Here is a 20,681-nt window from a genome sequence, read left to right on the forward strand (position 1 = left end):
TTCTAGCTCCCGCTCTAAGGAACAATCAGCCTCCACAGCAGCAGCAGTTCCGCTAGTGCAATGGGAGCAAGTGCTTTACTTGTGGCAATGTGGGCCACTATGCCATGAATTGCCTAAGAAATCAGTAGAGGCAGATGCCAGCACCAAATCATGACAAGGGAAGAAAGTAGAAGGTGCAAGCCAGGCAAGGAAACTCAACTTCACTACTCTAGAGGAGTTACCTGAGGGAGCCCCCATCATGACTGGTATCTTTTCAGTTTTTAATCACCCTGCATTAATTCTGTTTGATTCTGGTGCATCTCATAGTTTCATTAGCCAGAAGTTCAGTGCTAAATATCAATTGCCTTTCTATTATACAAAAGGGTCATTCATGATAGCCACACCTGGGGGTAAAATTGCAACCAACCAATTAATCCAAAGTGTGCCTATCTCAATGGGAAGTAAAATCTTCAAAATCACACTCTTAGTTTTGGGATTAGAGGGTATGGACATCATTCTGGGAGCCGACTGGATGACTCATCATCGAGTAGTATTAGATGTAGCTGCCAGAGCTCTAGAGATTCGTTCCCCTACCTCCGAAGACCTGGTGTTATATCTACCCAGCCAAGACTCTACTCAATCATGTGCTTTTGCTATGATGGAGTCACCTGTGAAGAAGATTCCAGTGGTCTGTGTGTATGCAAATGTTTTTCCTGATGAATTGCCAGGAATGCCACCGGACCGGGACATCGAATTCGCCATCGAGTTGCAACCGGGAACGACACCTATTCTCAAGAGGCCTTACCGGATGCCACCCACTGAGTTGGTAGAATTGAAGAAACAATTGCAAGAACTGCTGGACAAAGGCTTTATTCGCCCAAGTACTTTGCCTTGGGGATGTCTAGCCTTGTTTGTAAAAAAGAAGGATGAAAGCTTGAGGCTGTGCATAGATTACCGCCCCCTTAATGCGGTGACTATCAAGAACAAGTATCCTTTGCCTCGTATTGATGTTCTTTTCGATCAGTTGGTCGGAGCCAAAGTGTTTTCCAAGATAGACCTTCGCTCCGGATATCATCAGATCAAGATACGGGCAAGTGATATTCTGAAGACCGCTTTCTCAACCAGATATGGGCTTTATGAATTCTTGGTAATGTCATTTGGGTTGACCAATGCACCAGCATATTACATGTATCTGATGAATTCGGTTTTCATGCCTGAACTGGACAAGTTCGTAGTGGTTTTCATCGATGATATCTTGGTGTACTCGAAGAACGAAGAAGAGCATGCCGGGCATTTGCATGTAGTGCTTCAACGTCTGCGAGAGCACCATCTTTATGCCAAATTGTCAAAATGTGATTTTTGGCTAAAGGAAATCAAATTCTTGGGTCACACTATATCTCAGGCAGGCATAGCTGTTGATCCTGATAAGGTGCAAGAGGTGATGAATTGGAAGCCGCCAACGACTGTCCGTCAGATTCAGAATTTTCTGGGATTAGCTGGTTATTACCGAAGATTCATTCCAGATTTCTATCGAATTGCGAAGCCCATAACTGAATTGTTGAAGAAAAAGCCAAGTTTGTTTGGGGTCAGAAGTGCGAAGACGCCTTCCATGCATTGAGGCAACATCTGACCACCGCACTAGTGTTAGTGCAACCCGACAGCAGCAAGCCATTTGATGTGTATTGTGATGCCTCTAGCACTGGACTAGGTTGTGTCTTGATGCAAGACAACCTAGTCATTGCTTATGCATGAAGAGCCCTCAGACCTCATGAGCAGAATTATCTCACTCATGACCTAGAGTTGGCAGCCGTGGTCCATGCATTGAAAATGTGGAGACACTATTTGATGGGAACCCATTGCAACATCTTCACTGATCATAAGAGCCTTAAGTATATCTTTACTCAGGCTGATCTCAACATGAGGCAGAGAAGATGGCTAGAGCTGATCAAGGACTATGGCCTGGAGGTACATTATCACCTAGGAAAGGCCAATGTGGTAGCAGATGCCTTGAGTCGGAAATTGCAATGCAACTGTGTTATGATGGATTCTCGCATTAACACCTTGTGTGATGAGTTGAGCAAAATGAAGATCGAAGTGATTCCTTCTAGTGCTTTGTCTCACATTTCCGTTGAGCCAGCTTTGCAAGACCAGATCATCATGGCCTAGCTCAGTGACAAGGGAGTGCAAGTTATTAAGGAGAACCTCCATCAGAAGATCGAGAAGTATAAATGTTTCTGGCAAGATGGAAAGGGTATATTGTGGTTTGAAAGCAGATTGGTGGTTCCTATGAATAAGGATCTCAAGAAGAAAATCTTGGATGAGGCTCATCTCTCCAAATTCTCCATGCATCCAGGGAGCACCAAAATGTACCATGATCTGAAGCCCCTGTATTGGTGGACCAGACTGAAGAGGGAGATAGCCCAATATGTATCAGAATGTGACACATGCCAGAGGATAAAGGCAAGCCACTTGAAATCAGCTAGAGCTTTGCAACCCCTATCTATACCTTCATGGAAATGGGATGACATCAGCATGGATTTCATTATGGGTCTGCCCAACACCTCTCATCACCATGATTCGATTTGGGTTATTGTGGACCGACTAACGAAAGTGGCACATTTTCTCCCAGTGCACACCACTGATAAGGCTCAAAAATATGTAGAGTTGTACATTGACTGAATCGTGTGTTTGCACGGTTTGCCCCGGACCATTGTATCTGACCGAGGAGCTCCATTTGTTGCCAGATTTTGGGAACAACTGCAAGAGTCTTTGGGAACCAAGCTAATCAGAAGTTCAGCTTACCACCCTCAGACTGATGGTCAGACTGGGAGGGTAAATCAAATTCTTGAAGATATGCTGAGAGCTTGTGCGATCGATTGTGGCAAGAACTAGGATAAGCACCTCTCCTTGGCAGAGTTTGCTTATAACAACAGTTATCAGTCCAGCCTAAGGATGGCACCCTTCGAAGCTCTCTATGGAAGAAGGTGTAGAACACCCCTCAATTGGTCTCAACCTGGAGAACGAGAAGTTTTTGGACCTGACTTAGTGACTGATGCTGAAAGGAAGGTCAAAGTAATTAGAAAGAATCTAGAAGCTGCTCAGGCCAGGCAAAAGAGTTACCATGATAAGAGGAGGAAACCTCTCTAGTTCGAGGTGGGAGATTTCGTATATCTGAAGGTATCACCCACCAGGGGAGTGCAGAGATTCGGGATCAAAGGCATGTTAGCCCCTCATTACATTGGACCTTATGAGATTATAGAAGCATGTGGACCCATGGCATACAAATTGAAGTTACCTCCAAAAATGTTTGCCATCCACAATGTATTCCATGTATCCCAACTGAAGAAGTGTGTTCGATTGCCGACTGAGATCATAGCAGAACCAGAATTGGAGATAGAGCCAGATCTATCGTACCAAGAGTACCCTTCCAAGGTTCTGGATTGCAAAGAAAGATCAACTCGGGCTAAATCAATCAAGATGTATAAGATCCAATGGAGTAATCACTCAGAGGAAGTGGCTACTTGGGAGACTGAGGAATTCCTGCGTTCCAATTTCCCCGATTGCCTACCTAAAGAAATTGGTACGTAATCATGCCCAACCCCTCCTCCTGCCCTTCGAATCTAAATTTTAGAAAAATGATCTTAATACAAAGAGAGTTAATTATAAGACAAGAATTAAAAGGACTTCCTTCTAAAGTTGCAAAGAGAATGACATTCGAAGAGCAGTTGCCTTAATAAATAAAGCACCCACTTCAAGTAAGTCTCACCCTTCGCTTCACCCTAGGAAGACCCCGACCCGAATCTCGAGACGAGATTCCTTTAAGGGGGGAAGGCTGTGACACCCCAGTGTCACCTAGGGTTTCTTCCCTAAGCTAACCTAAACCATTATCACATGTAAACCAAATGAAGGGATGAACATCAAAAAAAAGAAAAATTAATAACAAAGGTTGAAGTAAGTCTTTTTATCTTAAGAAATTCTCCTTAATCATGTCATGAACCTCAAGGTAAGAAGAACCCTCAAACCCTAATTAATCTTAAGTGGACCATTTAAGCACATAAAGGGCATTTGGGAAAAGACTTGGGAGAAAAATACAAATTTTGGTAAAAACCAAATAACAAGGTTTTAGTACACTAAATAACCAACAAAATATAGTAATGTAGTTTTGCCATTTGGATTTTTCAAATCCCTAAATCAGCACCTGAACTAATGCACATGGGAAAAATTCAGAAATTCAGAAATCTGAATTTCAGCCCCTTTTCAAAGATCAACCGCGTTCTCTATTTTTGAAAACTTAAATCAAACAAGTCCAAATAGCAAAGTGGCGCCAAATTTTCTGGAACACACCATGGCAAAGTTTGGAAACCTCTCTCCACCATTTGACACGATCCTGGCATGGATTTACCTCGGGACTCGACCTTGTGACACTGCCACCTTAGCGACGCGACAACTCTCTATACACAGCCCCAAACCGCTCGACTTCCACACATAAACGACAAAGCTCTATCGGGAGAGCAAATATTATGCAGTGATCATGCCCAAATACGCTAAGATCTCCAACCTATGAGCGTTTGAACTCGGGCAGAAGCAAAGAGCCACGTGCTCGACGCCGTGTCAGGCCGGCCGAGCGCAGACTGGCCACAGCAGCGCGTGCCCCGCGCGTGGTCGCCTTGCCCCGCGCGTCTGCACCTCGCCCTCGCCTATAAATGCCTCGAGAGGCCTTAGCCGTTTGCACTCACGCACCTAGAGCCCCGCCCGAGCCAGAGATCACCGGAGTTCGCCGTGGAAAGCAAGCACCACCGCCCGCCATCTCTGCCCGAGCACGGCCGTTGTGGCTAGCCCCTTCTGTTGACCCTCAGCCTCGCCCCAGCCCCTGGACCGCTTCCCCATGAAGCCATGAAGCTTCTCCGAGCTTGAGCCGAGGCATTGCCTCAACGGAGAGGCAAATTCACCCTCACCGGACTTCGCTCGCCCGCCGCCGCTCGTGGGCAGAGCAATCCGGTGAGCCATTTTCTAATTCCTTGCACCCCTGTCCTTCTTGACCTCCGGCGAAGCTCTCTGACCGGTTCACTTGGACAATCGCGCCGTGAGCAGGCAGGATTCCTCGCCGCCGACGAGCATCTCCGCCTGCGCACGTGGACCGGCCGACTCCGACCATTCCCGACGGCGACCCGCACATCGCCGTGACCCTCAGGACCTCCCTTATATCCTCGACCACCTCACCGGAGCAGTCTTGCCGCCGGTAAGCCCCTCCGCCCCTTTCTTCCTCCACGACCACTATTCCATTAGGGAAGGACCGTGGGTTCGATTTTGCAAAACCCTAGGGGGTTTTCTGCAGAGCCGTAGACTCATATGAATAGTGCACCGAGGACCTGTCTGTAATTCATTCAAAACCTTTCGCTAGGGACCCCAGCGCAAAACTGTTTTTCCTTTAAGCATTTCTAATTAATCTTTTTAAATTCAGCAGAGAACTTAGAAAATTTATATCTTGAGTTATATTCAACAAAATTTAGCTAAACCAATTTTACTAGATTCAAAATGTTATGGACTATCAATTAAAAATACTGAACCCTATGCTTTTTGTTTTAAATTTTAGAGTTTGAAATTAATTTAAGAAACTAACCAAACCTTATTAAATTAAAGAAAATTAGTTATGCTTCTGTGTTAAACTTAAGAAAATTTGTAGAAGTTCAAACCCCATTTAGACACTGTTTAAAAATACTGAACACCCCAGTATTGAAGATTTAAGTAGGGTTATCTATTAATAGCCATTTTTGCCCAAAACTTAAGAAAATTAGAAAGGTATTAGAAAATAATGAACAGTGAATGCAATTATTTTTCCTAGTCTACTAAGGTAACAGAGAACCTAGGAAAAATAAAGGAAACCCTAGTCCAGAACAAATTCTAGGAGAAATGTTTTATTAAGCATTAATCAAACTAGAAAAACAATTATTAGAAATATGAAAACAATTTCAAAATTGTTAAGAAAAATACAGTGGACTTGTAACCACTAATATACCACTACAAAAATAATAAACACCCTAGTCCATCATTTTAAGTAGGGTAAACAAATAGAACTTGATATTGAGCCATATTTCAATTAAATCATGAGCAAACCAAAAAGAGTGCCATAATGGACAAATAAATTTTTACCAGATAGGTAATGAAGTAGGCCACCAGAAAAAAATGCAAAACCCAATTGAAAGCTACAAAATAATACCCATTGCCAATACTTCATGAAAAAGGCCATTAATCCAAGAAATTCCTACCACCTTTCCCTTAAGCAAAAAGTTGCCAAACTCAAAATGATTGCTCCTGCACAAAGAAGAAGATAGAAAAAATTAGAAATTTGTTGTTTGATATCTTTCAAATATAGTGGTAGTAGAAAGCACCCCTTTGGCTAGAAACTTTAGAAAATCATAGTAAAATAACTAATGAGTAATAGTGGCTAAATATTTGTACAAAGTCATGTTATAACATCTGAATGCCAACAAAAATAAGTCTTAATGAATAACTCACTGTAAAAAGAAGGTTGTAGTTCAAAACACCCTCTCTGCCCTAATATTTGATAATTTTATACAGAGAGAACCACTCACTTTTTAAACCCCAAATTTTGAGACAATAAGAAGGAAGAGAGGGAATAATAAATCTCACTCTAATGATTCAGCTAGAAACCTTAATAAACTCTCACTAAGACATCAAAAAGAAATCAGTGGAACACCAAAATAAACTTACCACTTAGCTGAACCAAGCTTGACCCTAATTTGCTAAGTCTACCACAAGAATCTTCAGTAGCAAGATTAAGCTCTACCTCATAAATTTGATCTTTCGCCATCAAAGTTTAATTGCTAAATTGCATAGCATACCATGCATGTATCTTACTCATTGCATTCATTTGATTGCAATCTCGCTGACGGAGAGTACGTGTTCATCCCCGAGAAAGGAGCTGTCCACGAGGAAGACCAGGAGCAAGCTCCCGATACTGCCATCGAAGATCTCCCCGCAGCCCCAGCATTTGAAGGCAAGCCCCGGTTTTGTGCATAACCGTATCTATATATGCTACTTTACTACACTTATTGTTTGTAGGTTTGTAATGTGCACTTAAGTGTAGGAGTTGCTCGAAACCCCTAGTTGCATGAACTTAGAATTCCTTTTTGAGATGGATACTAGTATGCTAGGTCGAGTAGCTGCTATGCTAATCAGGATCTCAGTAGAAGTCGAGTGATTTTTCTAGCACTCGCGCGAGGTTAGGAATTGATTGTATTCATCATGATAACGAGATATATGATGGTCCATGGACTTGGATCCAGGGAGGATGTCTTGTCCATGAGACGGGAAAAGGAATTAAGGATTAATGTGTGGATACCTGAGTCAAGTGTTTGAACGTACTAAACACATGTCAGGATATATTGTAACCGGTAAACCTAGTACCTGAGTGATGCCGGGCGCAGACTTTTCCCCTCACTTGTCCTGAGACTGGGTCTCCCATGCTAGCTATGGTGGGTACAAGTGCGGTGAGCCCTGGCCGCGAACGGGGAATCGATGGGGACAGTTGATGTGTGTGGGGATGAAGTGCTCTTACATGTCGTGTGTTTAGGTTTACTTTGCAAGGTTAAAACTCAATTCGAATCGTCTGCTTCTCGCAGCTAATGAGACTGCTTGACCCCTTGTACTACATTGAGTAAGAAGTGAAATGAGGTTTACATGAGATAACTAGTTGTTTGCACTAAATGCTTGTTACCATGTATGCTTAGAAGGAGCAAACTTAGCTAAGATAATGATGCTAGAAATTGAAAAGCTAAAATTTGATTTTAGACTCAGCTAGTGCTTTTGGCAAACCAAACCCCTCAGCCAAACAGTTTCATGGTCTAGAGGTAGAGGAGTAGACTCCTCACACCGGGTAAGTCTAGCTGAGTATTATTATACTCAGTCTTGCTTGTGGCATAATTTTTTCAGGTACACTCCAGGATATGGTTGATGGTGTGGCTTGGTATACCACCCTGCCACCGGGTTGGACGGTCGAGTGGGATGCTGCTTCGGCAGGAGAGAAGCAGGAGGAGTAGTGGGCTAGGCCTTGCCCAATTCCTCGCTATCGACGATATCGATTATCCGCTGCATTTTATTTTGTGAACTTATATAAGCTACTTGAAAAACTCTGATTTATGTAATAACTCTAGTACTCTAATTTGAGGTTTTTCCTGTTTTATTGTATTTCTTCTGTGACTCACCTTCGAGTGAGTATGTGGTATTTGATCCTGATTAAGTGGCTTTATCAGACTAGATCTGAGGGACTAACGGGTTATTCCGATTTAAGTGTGTTACGGCCCCTGAGGCGTGACTTAGGCACTTAAGCTGGAATAATTCGGGCAGTTCTGCCACACCTTCCCTTGGGTAGAGTTCCCAGAATTCTGCTAAAAATTTGTTTTATTTTGCTTCGGGTATGGGCAGTCCTTAATGAAGTGTCCGGACTTTCCACAATTGAAGCAACCAGTGGAAGAACTGGGAAGAGCAGGGAAACGAGTACCAGGGGCACTCAACTAATTGGTAGGAGCGGGGGAAGTAGTGGGACGAATAAAGACAGGATGCTTGAATGGATACGAAGGTGGGAGAGGCGAAGAATGATTTTGATTAAAAGGTCAGATCACCAACCTCGTTTTCTTCTAAGGTCCTTGATTTGATCTTTCTCCTGCATATCCCTTGGATTTTCCGTGTCCCACATTTTTGGCTTCCACTGCCAGTGCTGTACTGACAGCCCTACTGTAGGTAAGGTCCAAGCATGTTGCCATTTTTCGCTGAAGCCTGTCATTGAGTCCCCTCATAAAATAATTCTTCTTTTTTAGATTTGTATTCACCTAGTCAATGGCATACTAGGAGAGGTGATTAAATTTATTGAGATATTGCATTACAGTATCTCCTCCTTGCATTAACCGGATAAACTCTTCTTGTTTCATATGGAGCACTCCCTCTGGAACATAATGCTCCTGGAACGCTAGCTTAAATTCCTCCCAAGTAATCTGATACCCAACAGGTTGGATCGCTGAAAAATTTGCCCATCAGGTGTTGGCAGGCCCTCTTAGCTGTTGTGCGGCAAACAATGGCTTTTGCGTTTCTGTGCATCAAATTAACCCAAACTTCTATTCCATAACTCTCACCCATTCTTCGGCTTCTAAAGGTTCTTCTGCTTTGATGAAGAGCGGGGGTCGAGTCTCAGAGAATTCCAAATAGGTAGTATCACGTGGTCCTTGAGGAGGAGCTCTTCCTCCGTGGTGTTGAAATTGGTTGCAAGCCATTTCGCGCAAGAAGCGCGTATTATCAGCGGTGGCATTGACCATGGCAGCGATAACCTCGGCCAAAGTTGGTGGTACCACTGGCGGGTTGGGAGTATCCTCCCTACCGCGGGATGTCCCCGCAGCATCATGTGTGCGAGTTCGGGATGGCATCTGAGGCAAAAGAACATTTAGAAAATATAACTTGCTAACATACACCATCATATTACATTATAGAAATGTAATAATTATACAGACTCCATGATACAACTTGACTTCATTACTTATTTTACATAAGTACAATACTTAGACTATACTATTCTAGTCTTCTTCATCCTTCGTTGCTCCATTGCCTGATGTAGGAGACCGTTCGTCAGCAAGGTTCATGGAAGGAGGGGGCCTAAAAAGGTCCAGCTCCCCATCAGGTCCTTCATTTGTTGTTCCCGATGGTCTAGCTCCCACTGCAGCAACGTCTGGAGGCACATCCGGGTGCAGTCGAGCATACAATACATGCACTTCTTCATGTAAAGTAATACAGTACAATTGCAGGCTTTCGAGAGACACGCTAAGTTCTGCCATGTGGGCAAGAGCTTTCGCTTCACAGTCCCAAGCGAAAGAGCGCGAGTTGATGGCCCAATCAATGGTTGTATCCCGTTCCGAGATTTCGTACTACAGGCAGCTGACTTCGGCTGACAATTCTGCTATACGGTGACTGTCCTGCTCGCGTGCCCTATTCCTGTGGCGTAACTCTGACCGAAGTTGCTCTACCCGGGCTTCGAGGTCTCCAATCGGGTCATTACTGCCACTACTACTTCCCTCGTGTCTGGGGGCTAGTTGATGTCGAGGCACACCCTGAGGTCTAGTAGATTTGCACACTGTTTTCCTAGTACACGCCATACCTCCATAAGAGGGGAAGATTTATTAGTATATTATTAAACATGATGCATGCATAACCTAATAATTATGGAATCAATTTTCGTTGATCCCTCACTTCCTACATATATTGCACTCTGTTACCCGACTTTACAAGATAAGGGACTACCAGAAAGTGGTAAGGTAAGAATGAAAGAATATTTCTAGGTAAGTGTTTGAAAATTCTTTTGAAGTACTATGTAATATCTGAAGAGATGGGCTTCGCTCCGATACCAGCTGTGACAGAACCTCCCAAGGTATTAGGCCCACCTATAGTTTTCCTTGTCCTAAGGACCTTGAACAACCCTGTAGATGCACATAATCACTCGACAAGTTCGGTAACAGTATCCTCACCATTTCGCCCAAAAGCGCTTCACCCGTCACGCAGATATTACATCACATCGGAGGAAAGGATAAGCGGAAGTAGATTACAATAACTTAATTTAAATTCATAAAATTTATGGAGAGAGTATTATTATTACAAAACCAGGGTATTAAGAGTGCATAAAGTATTATTCCAAACCAGGGAGGCAAAACACCCTCCCGCACAAAAGTTTATTGTTTTCAAGGTGGGAGGCAACCATCCTCCCGCAACCAACTTCACTGCTGGGGCTCCTCCTTAGGTACCACCTTTGAACAAAAACAGCAAAACTCCGTTGTTTCCTCACCTACAACAACATGGATTCGAAAACCCTGAGTACGGAGTGTACTTTCGCAAGTCTTACCCGACAAAAGAAAAAGACTCTCAAGGATATGCTGGCTTGAGGGGGTCAAGGTAAGGCTAATAAAAAATCAAAGACTCTGTTTGCAGAAATGCTTACTATCAGTGGATCCTTAAAAATCCAGTTTTATTGTCAAGTTAAGTGAAGTTACCTGCATCTAAAGTTCTTTCTATCCTAGTTCAAGCACTTGGCCTATACTAGCTGTCTTTTGTCACCCCTTTTTACTTTACTGGATTGCTACGTGTAAGTCAGTGACCAAGTCTTCATGTCCGAGAAGTAACGGCGATCCGAATCGATTAATACCCAGCTGGGGATCTCCAACCACACGACATATGTAGCACTTAACCCTTGCATATGTCAACTCGCCACCGGGATTCTCAAGACTAGACCGGGTTCACGCCAACCGAGAGCACAGATACACCACAGTTTAGCCTCTTGCCACGGAGGGTACATGCTACTATCACCATCTCTCCACTCCCATTGCATGTTGGCCTTTCTGGTATTGGTTCGACCAAGGCAAAGCTTACCCATGACGAGGCATGTGGCCAGTTAAAAGGTCCTCGATCATCAAGCCTACATCGACATGGTCCTTAATTGACTCAGACAGAGACACTACACCAAGACTCTCTTCTCGTGCAAGTCACCCGCTCGGTCTCAACTTTATTATTTAAAACCCAAAGTTTGGTACCTGGCAGAGGTACATCTTTTCCGATGTTGAATCCATCACGGCCATGATGGATCCATCATCAAGTCTTTTCTTTTGAGAACCTCCCATCCCAAATGAAGCATCATCGTTGTTTAAAACAAATCCTTTTGTTTTCTAAAGCACAGCTAAGCATCAGAAAACTTTTTGACAAAACAGGTAATCAAGGAATGGTAATCAATTCCAAGGAAGGAAATGCAGCAATTGTTTATCACCCAACTCCTATCACCTAATGCATCATTTCAAATGATAAATAGTTTAAAACAGCAAGGAAGGGTAAATGCACCGGGGCTTGCCTTGTGTTGTATGAGATTCGGGATCTGTTCCACAAATATCAAAGTAGAAACTATTCCCGGTAGGTGGAATTTCAGCTTGTCTTGTAGTCTCTTTCTCTTCAATCACCTCTTCTTCGTTTTCTATATATAACAATACATATACATGAATGCTCATGTGATGCTATGAATATGTAATGGAAACACATTAGTTTGTGTCTTGAATATAATTTTCCTTCATAGTACACTTGAATCACTAGGGTTTCTTGAGTTAGTACCCTAGTAGTGTTAGGCAATTCTTATCTTAGAAAGCTAGGGTTTTGGGGTTTCTGGCAAACAATTTCCAAAACATGTCAAACTTTACCCAAGGTCTCTAATTATCATATTAAGCTTGCCCTAAAAGTTTTATGATTTTTGGAGCAATCAAGTAATTTCTAAAATTCGAAAAGACTAGGTTTAGGCCTTCTTAAATGCTAAATAATTCATGGTTGGGACTAAAAATCTTGGAATTATTTTTATTAAATACTACAGGAATTTAGGAGTCTATTAAAATTGGTCCCATTATTTTATCATTTTTCTAGAATTTCTACAAATTTCCTAAGCCTAGAAGAAAAAGAAAAGGAAAAAGATTAAAAAGTAATGCGCTCAAACCATCCCAACTCAGCCCACGGATAGGGAAACGCGTGCGCCCGCGCCCGCGATGTCAACTTTGCACAGAGGACCTCGGCTGATTGAATAACCAGTTAAGAACCCTTGTGCACTATTCATTGTCTCTCTGACATTCACAGTTAGGCCCTCAGAGTTCTATTTCTTTACCGCGCCAAGTCCACGACGGTGAACGGTGACGAACACAACTCCGGTGAACTTGTACTGGCCAGAAAACGCAATGGCTAGGCTTCTGCTTTGTTCGACACCCAACTCCAATCCTGGCGACCCTAATCCCTCTAACAATTGCACGATTCTAGCCTGGAATCCCTCTGTCCACGATAATGGCGAAAACCGAGAACCACCCGATGTGTTCTTGGTGATTTAGGGCAGTCTAGTTCAATTAAACGGGTCTACAAGTAGCCGGGGACTTAAGGGAGGCTAGAACATCAAGCAGAGAAGCTTGAACTAACCTGTAGAGAGCTGGCCACGGTGAAGCGTTCAGGGCGGCGCGAAAAACAGAATTGGGGAAAAAGGAAATTGGGATGCTATGGTGGACGATCAGGGGCAAGAGCTGGTGCACTGGGTGCATAATAACCTAGCGGACCTGGTTGATCACTCATTTTATAGAAGCCAACAGCGGTGGCGTCCAATTTGGAGAAGGTGTGCTGGCGGCCGGAGAGAGGGGGAGTTTACTGACGCGAGCTATCATGGCGGTCACTTGCTGAGGAGCTACAACGGTCATTGTTGAGTTATTACGGCTAGCAATGACGTGGTGAAAGGGTCCGCTCGACCATGTTGCCGGCAAGTGGGTACGACGTCTGAGCAACCACAGTGCCCCGACTACATCCACGACGAGATCTTTTCACCAGGAGTGGTTATCCGCACGATACTAGGCGCGAATCACAGCGCCAGCACGAATCCGGGCATGGGGTCACCGGAGGCGAGGTGCACTGTACCTGAGATCTTCTTCAGGTCACTGTACCATTGGAACTCCATTCAGAGCGCCTGACAGAGCTAATTGAAGCACTTTATTCTTCAATTTTTGTGTGACAACATGATCATCTATCAACAGAGAAATTGTTGTCCTATAATCCATCTTTGTTTTTGTTATAGCATCCACAATCGAATAGCCACTGGATCCAACTCAAAATGGATCACAAAGTCCATCTGACTTCACTGTCAGTCAAAATTCAGCCTTAGGACTGACTGATAGCCAGACTTCAGGTCCATTTATCTCCAAATTTTGAATGTCATCAATGCTTAGTCACTTAAGCAAAGTTGTACTCCTATCATAGCTCTACAATTTTGATGTATTAACCCAGGGCAAAATCCTCATGAATTGAGAAATACAGGACTCCAAATTTGGCTCAATTTCACTTAAATTCAGACATAGCCACTTAGGATTTCTTGGATCTTTTGCAAATAAGCCCAATTTACTCCACATAACTTGAAAATCCTCCAATGTAAAAGTTACTAAGTTTTTTATGTTCTATCACTTTGATATTTGCACTTTGGTCCAAAAGTGTATAGAATTTGAATCCACCCCTTAGGGTACAATTAGGGTTTTCTACGGTTTCTTTTAGGGTTTTCAGTACTTTAGGGTTTTTGTGCCACTCAAACCCATCACTCTTGATATCTTGTGAACATTTCTAATGACTTTTGAGACATTGCTCTTCTTGGCTTCACTTTCATCCATAGGCCCTAATTCCAGGGTTAAGTACCCTACCCTAGTATTAAGTACACCTTAAGTCACATCATCACAACTTGTTTTGAAATTTTACCTAGTGAATGCATTCTAGGTGTAACAAACAACATGAAATGTCAATGCACATGACGTTATGCTCAAGTTTTAGTGCCAGTAACACCAGGGGTATTACAAAGGGTATCCAAGTTGTTCAGCAAAGCCGATGGCTTCGGCTAGCTGCTTGGCACCCATAACCTTTCAAACCGCTTGATGAACCCTATATTTTTGGGCTCAAACTCTTGATCAAAGGGTCCTTCACCAAGTGGCGTGTCATCCTCAATGGTGTTCTTACCCTCTTCAATTTTTGTGGGACCCCTGCCCTTGTTTTCTACCATAATAGGCTTAGTAGAACCAGTCTTGTCTTTGGCCACTATCATCGCTGAAGGCATTGTTACTAGGGCATTAATTTAGCCTTCAGGCTCATCGGCCTTGCTTCAACTGCAGTAGTGAAAGGGAAATGTGCCCTTGGGCCATTTCTATAAATGTTTTGGTGATTAGATGTTTAACACATGGTTTTAAATTAATATGTGCTAAGTGGTTGAGAAGTGCAAAATCAAGAATCAAGGTATGTTTCTAGGTTAGTAAATTGTTTTTGTGGCGGAACCGCCCGAATTATTCCAGCTTAAGTGCCCAAGTCGCACCCTTAAGGGCAGCAACACACTTAAACAGGAATAACCCGTCAGTCCCTCGGATCTAGTCCGATAAAGCCACTTACCAGGATCGAATACCACTAGCTCACTCGAAGGCGAGGCACAGAGAAATACAATAAAGTATAATACCACAAATTTAATAAGTATCAATATTGATTACATTATCGGAGTTTCAAAAGCAGTAACAATATTTTTAGTGCAGCGGAAATAACTAAATGGAGAAAACCAAGTAACATGGCGAAGCCTGGCCACGCTACTCCTCCTGATCCTCTCCTGCGGAAGCAATAACCCTCTCGACCATTTATCCCGGTGGCAGGGATGAAGGCCAAGTCACACCAGCAACCAATCATCCTACAGAGTACCTGCAAAAATTATGCCACAAGCAAGGCTGAGTATACTAATACTCAGCTAGACTTACCCGGTGTGAGGAGTCTACTCCTCTACCTCTAGACATGCAGCTGTTTGGCTGAGGGGTTTGGTTTGCCAAAAGCACTAGCTGAGTCTAAAATCAAGTTTTAGCTTTTCAAGTTTTAGTAAGATCCTTTTAAAACTAGATGAGTACCTAGCTAGTCATACATGATATCAAACATTTTATCAATCAACATCTTTTGCCAGTCACCTCATTTCCACTTATTACTCAATGTAGCAGCATGGATCAAGCAGTCTCATTAGCTGCGAGAAGCAGACGATTCGAATCGAGTTTTATCCTTGCAAGGTAAACATAAACACACGACGTGGCGAGGCACTCCGTCCCCACACACATCAACCGTCCCCATCGATTCCCCGTCAGCAGATCAGGGCTCACCGCCTTGGCGTACAATGTCTCACTGACCCCGACTGCCGTCGTGCAGTGACCGCACTTGTACCCACCATAACCGGAATGGGAGACCATGTCTCAGGTCGCGTGAGGGGATATGTCCACTGTCAGGTTCACTCAGGTACTAGGCTTACCGATTTACCATATTTCTCGGCATGTGCTTAGTACGTTCAAACGCTTGACACACTGTACCACACCTTAATCCTTATTTCAATTTCCACCTCGTAGACAACCAATCCCCATGGATTGTTGTCCATAGGCCAACATCATTATGCTATGAAAGTGGATACAACCAAGTCCTGACCTCGCGCGAGTGCTGGAAAAATCACTCGACTTCTACCGAGATCCCTAATTAGTAAGCAGCTACTCGTCCTAGCATACTAGTATCCATCTCAAAAGGAGTCCTGAGTTTATGCAACTAGGGTTTCAGTCAACTCCTACACTTAGTGCATAGTACAAGCCTATAAACATTAAGTGCAGTAAAATAGCATATATAAACAGTTATGCATAAAACCGGGGCTTGCCTTTAATTTAACACTTAGAGAGTGTTTGCTGGGGAGGTACTCGCTTGGCGAGCATCCACTGGTTAAGTCCATCCTTCCTTGGGTCGTCCACCGACTGCATCTTGTGGTTAGCACCACACCACTAGCTCGATCATCATCTCTCGGTCCTATATGAGGTGCAAGATGCATATGTATGAATATAATGAAAGTAGCACAAAAATAGCACAAGATATACAAAGACACAGTCGCGAACTAAACATTAAAGTGGAAGACACCGTAGATAACTACATGTTAGCTTTAGTTATCTACACGTCGTCGGCGTTCAACATTAACACCATTAAAAAGATAACAACATTTTATTTATTTACGTAACATGACCACGACATCACAAGTACACGCATTTACTACGCTCACCTTAATCGTTCATTTGTTCTTCTATTGACCGTACAAGAGCAACCAATACAACGTAAGTTTAAATAGGACCTAGGCATTCATGTTTATGAACTCCTATATCACAATCAACTAGAGAAGAAACGTAATAAACAGGACACTTAGGCAATATTAAGCTTAGTCATGGCAAGTCTACATTTATTTAAGTGCTAACCAAACATTTTTAGCCAAACGGGTGAACTAACAATCAAATGAGCACTAGCAGAATTTTTGGACAGCAATACAGCAGTTGCTTGTTTTAATCATAACTCTTCAATTGTTAGTCCAAAAATATCAAACTAGGACTTTCTTGAAAGCTTAAAAAGTGCTCTACAACTTTGGTATTGTCATCACAACCTGATTAAACACTTAGCAAGGTCGAATTGTGCAAACACAGCAGCTCTGTCCAGATTTGGACAGATTCAGACTTGCAGCTTCAAAAATTAACAACAAAAGATTCAGACATCCAAACAAAGTGATCCTAGACTTTCTGGAAATCTAATTAAATGTTCTACAAATTATTTATAAACATCCCTGGCTGGTTTAGCATGTATCAAGGGTAAAATATACTATGAAGGCTGTGCTGTCCAAAACTGGACAGATTCAGTCTTCACACTTCAAACACATGTAACTTAATCTTCAGACCACCAAAAATAGTGATCCAAGACTTTTTGGAAAGCTTGGGAAAAGTACTACATAACTTTTATAATCACCAAGAAGTGAGTCCAGGTTTATTCAAATCAAACATTACAGTTTTTGAAATCTGTTCTGACAGAGGACAGAACACAGCAACCAGTTTGAAAAATTCATACCTCTTAAACTATCAGTCCTATGGTTATGAAATTTTAACACAAGCAAGATCAGAAAAGCCTCTACAACTTTCTTATAATCGACAAGGACTGATTCTAACATTAACTTAAGCAAACAATGCAGCTTCTGAAATCTGTACAGAATTTGGACAGATTCAGTTACTGAATTTGTAAACTTCATAACTCCTAAACTGTCAGACTTATGCCTGTAAAAGTTTAACACAAGTAAGATAATAGAGTTGTCTACAACTTTCTTGTGAACACCAATAACTGATTTCAACATTAACTTAAGCAATCATTGCAATTTCTGAAATCTGTTCTGAAATTCGACAGATTCAGATGCTGGGCTTGTGAAAAACACAACTCCTAAACAATCAGATTTATGGCTGTCAATTTTTAGTACAAGCAAGATAATAATGTTATCTACAACTCTTCTACATGACTTTTCTACAGAAAACATGTCAAGAGCATCGAACCCTTGACTCGCCGGGCCTCGGCTACGTAACTCGTAGCCTTCGGCCGTCTTCTCCAGTAGGAGTATTCCTCCTAACCGCAGGCTTGAGAGAGAGAGGTGGGAGACGACTTGATATTTCATTGCCCTCAACAGTGCTGCGCACTTGGGGATATATAGGGCCGGCGGCCACACAAATGGAGCAAGCTCCCTAATTATCTTCCCTGCCAAAATACTACTTTCCTACTTATTCCTTGCCATAAGTGCTAAATTGCTACTTTCCTACTTATTCCTTGCCATAAGAGCCAAATTGATACTTTCCTATTTATCCCTTGCCATAGGTGGCTGCTGCTTTCCTAAACTTGAGTGCCTGCCATCTGCGGCGCTGCTGCACTGTTGGCGCGCTCTGCTGCCCGCCGGATGTCGCGAGCGCGCCTGCGCCTTGTGTACGGCTTACCGTACATGACATCTCTCCCGGCCTCGAAAGTCAGCTCGTCCTCGAGCTGGAAAGCGGGGAAGCTTGCCCTGAAATCCTCAAAATCCTCCCAGGTCGCAGACGACACTGGTTCACCGTGCCACTGTATCAGAACTTGCCGAATGCCGCGAGCCAGGCGACCCGCCAGGACACGGGAAGGTGTGGACACCACTGCGCCGTTGAGTGTGGCCGGTAGCGCAGGTGGTTCCGTTGGTGGCGCCCCAACGAACTTCTTAAGGATGCCCACATGGAAGACGTCGTGGATTTTGGCGTCGGATGGAAGCTGTAGGCGTACAGCCGCCTCGTTGATGATCTCCTTGACACGGTAGGGGCCGACGTAGCGGGGCTTCAACTTGCCCGTGGTGGAACGTGGCAGGGATGCCGATGGTCGTTGACGGAGACGAAGAAGGGCCCAGTCACCGACGTTGTAGACGACCTGCCTGTGATGCTGATCGTAGGCGCGTTTCGGGGATTCTTGCGCCTGATGGAGACGGTAGCGAACGTCGTCGAGGAAGGCAGCCCGTTCCTCCATCTCCTGTGCCACCGCGGGCACGCGTGCGTCACCCGGCTCGTAGGACCGGATGGTCGGTGGGTCGCGGCCGTAGACCACCCGGAATGGTGTCTCGCGGAGCGAGGACTGGTAGGCGGTGTTGTAGGTGTACTCCGCCCATGGAAGCCACCGGAGCCACTGTCGGGGTCGATCGCCGGTGAAGCAGCGAAGGTACATCATGATGACGCGGTTGGCTGCCTCCGACTGGTCGTCGGTTTGCGGATGGAAAGCGGAGGACATGAACAACTTGGTTCCAGTCAGGGCCATTAGCTCCCTCCAGAAGGCCGACGTGAAGACGGGGTCGCGGTCCGATACGATGGACTGCGGGATGCCGTGCAGCCTCACCACCTCGGCGCAGAATGCTTGCGCCACCGACTCCGCCGTGTATGGGTGCGCCAGTGGGATGAAGTGGCAGTACTTGCTGAAACGGTCGACGACAGTGAGAATGACCGTCTTGCCTTGCACGCGGGGCAGAGCTTCGATGAAGTCGATGCCGATGTCCGACCACACCCCATTTGGGATCGGCAGGGGCTGTAGGAGACCAGCTGGGCGTAGGTGATCTGACTTGTATGTTTGGCATGTGCCGCACGCCCTGACGAATTCCTGCACAATACGACGCATGTTGGGAAAATGAAAGTCGCGCCGTAGTCGATGCAGGGTGCGGTGGACGCCCTCGTGGCCGTCATCATGTACAACGGCCACGATCTCCCGTAATAGGGGTGAAGTGGCTGGGATATAGAGGCGCCCCTCCATGGCGACCATCCCACCGATGATGGACCATGGTGCAGCGCGCGTGCCGGTGCGGATCTCTTCGTAGAGGGCGACGAGAGCCGGATCCGTAGCCTGTGCCTGGCGCAGGCGCTCGACGAAGTCAAAACGGGGTGCTGAAATGGCCATCAGCGTGCCCTCATCGGGGTCCCTCCTGGATAGTGCGTCGGCGACGGTGTTAGTGGCGCCCGAGCGGTATTCGACCGTAAAGTCGAATCCCAGAAGTTTGCCCACCCAATGGTGTTGGGGAATCGTGGCCAACCTCTGGTCGAGGAGATACCTGAGACTGAAGTGATCCGTCTTGACGATGAAGTGTCGTCCCCATAGGTACGGCCGCCAGTGCCGGACAGCCTGGACCAGGCCGATAAGTTCACGCTCGTAGGCGGCGAGGTCGCGGTGGCGGGGTGCAATAGGTCGGCTGAAGAACGCGACCGGGTGTCCCTCCTGGACGAGCACCCCACCGAAGCCTGTGGAGGATGCATCGCACTCCACCACGAACCGCTTGCCGAAATCTGGCATGGCGAGGACAGGAGCGGACGACACGGCTGCCTTGAGCGCCGTAAAGGCAGCCATGGCCGCGTCATCCCAGACGAAGCCATCCTTTTTGAGGAGGGCCGTTAAGGGGGCAGCCACCGTGCCGTAGTTGTGGACGAAGCGGCGGTAGTACCCGGTGAGGCCGAGGAACCCTCGAACGGCCCGGACCGAGCGCGGCGGCGGCCAGTCGTGAATGGCAGCCACCTTGGCCGGGTCCATGGCCACCCCTGCGGCCGAGATGATGTGGCCGAGGTAGGCGACAGATGTTGCTCCGAAAGAACACTTCGAACGCTTGATGAACAGCTGATGGCGTTGTAGCTCGTCGAGGACGGCCCGTAGATGGCGGAGGTGATCGGCCCACGTGCTGCTGTAAATGAGGATGTCATCAAAGAATACCAGGACGAACCGTCGGAGGAATGGCCGGAGCACGTCATTCATCAGTGCCTGGAACG

Source organism: Zea mays, chromosome 5 (assembly GCF_902167145.1).
Source record: "Zea mays cultivar B73 chromosome 5, Zm-B73-REFERENCE-NAM-5.0, whole genome shotgun sequence".
NCBI classification, from domain to species: Eukaryota; Viridiplantae; Streptophyta; class Magnoliopsida; order Poales; family Poaceae; genus Zea; species Zea mays.